The following is a 6,828-nucleotide window of genomic DNA, read 5'->3' on the forward strand; positions in this document are numbered from 1 at the left end:
CTATGTTGGCCAGACTGGTCTTGAACTCCTGACCGCAGGTGATCCACCCATCTGGGCCTTCCAAAGTGCTGGGGTTACAGGTGTGAGCCACTGCTCCTGGCCTAGTTTTTGTTTTGTTTTTTTTGTTTGTTTGTTTTTCTTTTTCTGACCTCCGCTGCCTACCCTTATTTTTTCCTCAGCTTATCTCTCGAATGGCTTGTCACAGAAAGATCTTGGGTCAGGAGTCAGCCAGAATACTGCAGAGTCCACTGTCCCAAAGGCTCTGAAGTCCTTCCCTCCTCCCCACCCCTCTGAGGTGGATACTCTCACAGGTGGCCTGTCTTCATCTTGCTGTAATTTAGGGTGACCAAACACTTTGTTAGGAAGGCATCCAGGTTCCTTGCTAGGGTAAGAGGCCTGTTGTACTTTTTGTGATTTTTTTTTCTGGAACCTAAGGAGGAATTTTTCCTTTGCATCTTTGATCCTGCCCTTGGCTTGGAAGGAAAGTAATGGAAACCAAAATGTTGGACCTTGGGCTCCAAGGTGAAGCCCTTCCTGTGAACACCACCAAATTGACAGGGGCAGCTCCAGGGTGCCCTAAACACACTTTAAGTTTCTGCAGCTCAGCTGGGGAGAGCTTTCCTTTAACCTGCTTAAGTGTCAGTTCCCTGCTCTGTAAAATGCCCTTGCTGGTTACTGTGTGGATTAAATGAAATGCCTAGCACAGAGCTTGGCACTCAGTCCTTGCTCAATAAATGTTCATTGTTACTGGTAGTACAGATAGGGTATTCCTTATTTGAAATGCTTGGGACCAGAAGTGTTTCAGATTTTGAATATTTTTGGATTTTAGAATATTTCATATACATAATGAGATATCTTGGCGATGAGATCCAAGTCTAAACAGGAAATTTATTTATGTTTCTTATACACCTTTATACACATAGCCTGGGGGTAATTTCAGTTTTCCCTTGGAGATGCTGAATAAAGTGCGTGTTGCACACTTGCGTTTTGACTGCGACCTGTCACATGAGATCGGGTATGGAATTATCCACCTGTGGTGTCACGTCAGCACTCAAAATATTTTGGGTTTTGGAATGTTTTGGATTTGGGGATTAGGGATGCTCAACCTGTGATGATCTCTGTGCTCCTTTCAAGCCTTCCTGAGGGCAGGCAGCTGTCTTAGTCACCTCATTATCCCCCTGAACTTTGAATATGTTCAGTGAATGCTTTGGAGGCTAACAGAAGAGTCTCCATCTGGAAAATGTGGGATCCCTGTAAAACTGCCCAGGCCTGATTTTTTTTTTTTTTCCAGTAAGCCTCTTGCATTCCTACTCCTTTTTCTACTGCAGCCCATGTCTGGGTGTAGGTATTAGGTCTCTTACCCAAGCACAGCCCTCACACAGCAGCACTTCATAATGATGCTGTTGATTGGGATTCCCATCACAGTCTCATTGGGCCTGGCCAGCCCAGGTAGGTTTGTTTATGATGCAAAAATTCACCCAGTGCAGATTTATTCAATATTGCTCAACCTTGGAAGCAACCCAGGTGTCCTTCAGTAGGTGAACAGGTAAATAAACTGGGGTTGATCCAGATGAAGGAATATTATTCAGTGCTAAAAAGAAGTGAGCTATCAAGCCATGAAAAGACATGGAGGAACCTTAAATGCATATTACTAAGTGAAAGAAGCCAATCTGAAAAGTCTGCATACTGTATGATTCCAATTGTTTGACGTTCCATAGAAGCTAAAAGTATGGGGACAGTAAAAAGAGCAGTGGTTGCCAGGGGTTGGGGGCAGAGCGAGATGCATAGAACATGAGGATTTTTAGGGCAGTGAAAATATTCTGTATGATACTACAATTATGGATACATGTCATTATACATTTATCAAAAACCATGGAAAGTACGACACCAAGAGTGAACCCTGATGTAAACTATAGACTTTGGGTAATAATGATGTGTTTGGGCAGGTTTATTAATTGTAACAAAAGTATCAGTCTGGTGTAATCTGGTGTGGGGTGTTGATAGTGGGAGAGGTTATACATGTAGGGAAAGGGAAAGGGGGTAAATGGGAATTTTCTGTGCTTTCCTCTTAATTTTGCTTTTAACCTAAAACTACTCTGGCAAAAAAAAAAGAAAAAATCTATTAAAAAGAAAAAAGCCTGCCAGATGAATGAGTGTGGAATTATGTGACGGGGATTCTATATGGTCTGTGTGATAGGCCATGCATCGTGGGAGTTTGCAGGGAACATGAAAGCCTTTATGACTGGCTATCTTCCCTCATCTTTTCTTGGAAAGGACAAATTTAGGAAAAATAAAAATAGTTATAGCCACATCTCTTTTTAATCATTCACAATGAAAATAGCTCTTTTTGACTCTGATAAGAAGCATTTTCCTACACCCAAGATTACCTATTTTATTGAAAAAAAAGTAAAAAAAAATTAGTGCTAGCCTGCCACAGTGGCTTATGCCTGTAATCCCAGCACTTCGGGAGGCTGAGGCAGGAGGACTGCTTGTGCCCAGGAGTTTAAGGCTGCAGTGAGCTGTGATTGCACCACTGCACTTCAGCCTGGGTGTCAGAGCAAAACCCTGTCTGAAAGAAAGAGACTGAGAGAGAAAGACAGGGAGGGAGGGAGAGAGAGAGACAGACAGAGAGGGAGAGATAGAGAGAAGAAAGGAGAGAAAGATAAGAAAATTGAAGCTGATTTTACTTTTTAATTTTTATTATCTGGTCATGTTTAGAAAGTAGCAACATGGAAGCGGGTATCTAATTTTTTGTTTTGAAATCAGATAACTGGCTCTTGAAGCTCGGAGGATTATGGTTGGCTCTATCAGTTCTTGATTGTGCTGGTTGCTGGTGTGTGTTCCTGGATCTTACAGAAGCCAAAGCACACATAGGGAGCAATCAAAGGGCTGCGAGGAGCCATTGGGAAGCAATGTGCTTCAAGTGGTATTTTGTGAAGATTAATACGTCAGCTGTGATGATAGTAGATTCAGCCAGGGGAGAAATGGAGGCAGGGAGACCCATTGCATGATGTTATTGCAACAGATGTGAGGTGAAAAATATACAAACTTTGGTGAGAACCAGAGGACTGTAAGAAAGGATTGTGAGCTGTGAGGATAAATGAAAAGTCAAGACATTCATGGGGAGGAGGTGTTGGTCACTGGATATAGATGGAAGGCCCTCTCCATTGGGGGGTGTGGCATAATACCTAAAATGAAGGCTCCACCCTTACGTGCTGCCTTGACAACTGGTAAAATTGGGAGAGCGGCAAGTGGCCTAATTCCAACTTCCCATACCCACTCAACTCCCATGGATAAGGTCCGCCAACCAAACTCCCAGCCTTATCAAAGGCCCCAGACACAGTTCCTGCTGGCCCTGAGCACCAGGTCTCAGTTCCCTGCCAGCCCATGGAACATGTCAAACATGACAATCACATCTTTGTGTGGGAGCCAGGGGTCACCTCACTCTCTTGACACTGCACAGCCCCTCGTGGTTCACTCTGTTCCCAAGTGCAAATCCTGTGTAGCCCTGCATGGCATGCAGTGTCTCCTCCCCCAAGCTGTGAGTACCTGTGACTAGTGTAGACATATATGTCCACTGCCGGGTTCCTTTCTTTAGCCATCCCCATAACCATAGGGCAGGAATACCCTCAGCCCCCTCACCGACAAGGTGGATGGCAAGTGATTAAAACAGGATGTAGCATAGTTAGGGTGAGGCTGAGGGTAGTTCCACACATAGAGGCAAAGAATTTCAAAGCCAGAGAGCTGATCTCACCCTGTAGATAAGAAAATAGACCTAAAGGGCAGGGTTTCTGATTGTCTATGCCTCTTCCACATCTCAAGAAGAAGATTTGAAAGCTAAGGGCAGGAGAGATGTATATATAAAGGTAAATGCCACTGAATAATGGCATGAAAATTATAGATGTTCTAGATGATGTTATCTTCCTCCAGAGTAGACTGACTTTTTGCTTCTATAGGGCAATTAGAATAGGGCTGTTTGCCTTAATCCAACCTTGAATTGATCTGATCTGAGGTTAGGTTTCACTCTTCCTGAGACAGAGCTGTTTCTGGTTCTTTCTTATTCCTATGGTGTGGCCCTTCAGGGATCCCAACTGAGAACCTGAGGTATTTACCCTTGCTGCTTCTACTTGACTCCAACTTTTATTTCTTCGACCCTGTGAAACTACTGGAAATTCCAGTCAGTCTCTCTGTCCCTTAGCCATCTCTTTCTGATTGTATTCTCAGCCTCTCAGCCCCATCTCTCCTATGAATCAAATGCCTGGTTGGGATGGGGGGTAAGGGGAGTGGCTCCACTTGGGTCTGCCTCAATGTATTTCCTTTCTTTCCTGGACCTTGCCCCTAATTTATGCCTGCCTTGGTCACTCCGTTTGATGACTTCAAACAGATGGATCTTTTTACAAAAATTTAGCCATTCTAGTTGTTTTCAATGAAGAGTTGCTCTAATACAAGTTAAACTTTTGGAGCCAGAGTAGAAATCTAGCTCATGCAGCATTTCTTGAACATTTACTATCTGCTCAGCATTGTGGAGCTTCAGTGCATATAAAATAGATAAAAGACTCATTCCTGATCTGCATTCATTTGGGGAGATAAGACAATATCCAGAATAATTGTAGCGTACTACAAAGAGTACATAATTAGGTGAGAAATGAAACACTAGAGTGAGCCATAGTAAGCAAAGAAAGTTTCTTTGTTCCTCAACTCCTAATCCAAAACAATAGTAAAGTCTCGCTGTCAATTTGTGAAGATGTGTATGCAGGTGGATGTGCTCCTGTGCACAGAAATGCACATTTGGAAGGAGTGACTGGGTCTGGACTGGAGAGCGTGGGGCAAGAGTAGCCTCAAGTGAAGACCATGCATGTTGTCCCAGCCTTTGGCCAGTCTGATGCATCTGAATAAGATCTGCCTTGCAGTGAAGTTCTAGGTGTAGACAGGTGCTTCCACATTAAGCAGCCAGTTTCCTTTTCTTGCTTTGGTTGTCTCTCATTTGCCTGTTCATTCCTTTCTTGCCTTAGAATCAGGACTATATTGAGATATTTCTATTGAAAAAGGCAAGAGAATTTGCCTCTAAATGACCTGTAGAGTCAAAAACATTGTAATTCAGTGTATATTCAGTGACTTAATAGTCACTTTTGAAGTAGGAATCATTTTCCCTATTTGACAGATTTAAAGAGCAAACATTGAGGTTCAGAGCAGTTAAGTCACGTAGTTAGTAAGAACCTTTCTTTTCTTTTTGAGACTGGGTCTTGCTACATTACCCAGGCTGGACTTGAACTCCGGGGCTCCAGCGATCCATCTCCCTCAGCTTCTCGAGGCCCTCCCACTCCCAGCTGGGGCTATGGTGTGGACCACCAGCCTGGCTGTAAGAGGTGTTTTTACTCCAAAACGGATGCCCTTTCCACCACACCCACTGGGTTATGCTCCTTATCAGACACTTCTCAAACAAAATGTGCTTCCTCACTTTGATACCTTCTTGGTGTCCCTGGTTCCCCTGGGAAATAACCCCTTTGGAAAGTCTAATACCCAGATGTATTGGTAAATGATTTGGAGTAAGCTTTTCCCAATCTCTGGGAAAACTCAGCTTACGAAAGTTTCCCAGAGGCAAAATTCCCTTTTATTTTTGTTGATGTCAGAGCAATACGAGGACACAGTGATTGTAACTAGTTCGTTTGCTTTAGTTGTGAGCAAACGAACCAAAAATATCAAAGGAGCCAGCTAAAGCACCACCCAGCTTTGCAGCTCTATTCCACTGTCTGAGACGGGTAAAGGGTGTGCTCTCTGTAGCGAGGGAGCCAACAAGAAACATCATGGGCAGGTCGGAAAAATGAACCTGAGGCTTCAAGCCGAGTTTTCTGGAAAGCTATATTGACTCTTCCATTTATTTTCTGCCTCATTTGAACTCATTTCCCACCCCCCAGGTGTGGCATTTTCAGCTCATCCCACTGACCTCTTTACTCACAGATGAGCTTATTGCTCATCTGTGGGTCAGCGATTGTCTCCTCAGTGGGGGCTGCTGAGAGGGACAAAGAGTTCACAGCAGGAAGGCTGGCATCTTGGCTGTTTGAGAAAGAGTCCTAGATAGGTTGCTTCTTTGGTTTTCTGGAAAGCAGCAGGTAGTGACTTAAGCCAGAGTGACTTCTGAGAAGGGTCAGAAGAAAATGTCAAAGGGGGTGACAGCTTGAGAGAAGAGGTGGGGAGTGGGCAGTGGGGAGGGATGAGGAGAAACAGAAACAAAGATATGGAGAGTATGAGTGAGTTTTTGTTCTCCCACAGAGATGATGGGCAGGTTCTTTGAAATCAAGTCACTGCTTTCTCCCTAGCAATAGCTATTTCCTTTGAAGAATGATGATACCAAGTGAGACCAATGTCAAGTGGTCAAAAGACAGAATGAAACTGGGAGGAATGGCCCATTGTCTAAACAAGCCAGCTGTTGAGGAAGCAAAACATTTCTCAGTCCAGTAATATACATACAGCACAGAAAAAGGCATCCCTGTTACAGATGGAATTATGTCTCCCCAAAGCCGAAGTCCTAACCCTCAGTATCTTAGAATATAATCTTATTTGGTGGTAGGGTCTTTACAGAGGTAATCAGGTTAAAATGAGGTCATTAGCATGGGCTCTAATACAATATGACTAGTAGCTTTAGGAAATGAGGACATTTGTCCACAGACACACCCACAGGGAGAATTCCAAGTGAAGATAAAGGCAGAGATCAGGATGATGCTTCTTCAAGCCAAGGAACACAAAAGATGACCACTCATCCTCCAGAAACCAGGGGAGAGGCACAGAGCAGATTTTTCCACACAGCCCTTACAAGGAACCAACCCTGCC

The sequence above is a fragment of the Pongo pygmaeus genome, chromosome 11 (assembly GCF_028885625.2).
Source record: "Pongo pygmaeus isolate AG05252 chromosome 11, NHGRI_mPonPyg2-v2.0_pri, whole genome shotgun sequence".
Taxonomy (NCBI): Eukaryota; Metazoa; Chordata; class Mammalia; order Primates; family Hominidae; genus Pongo; species Pongo pygmaeus.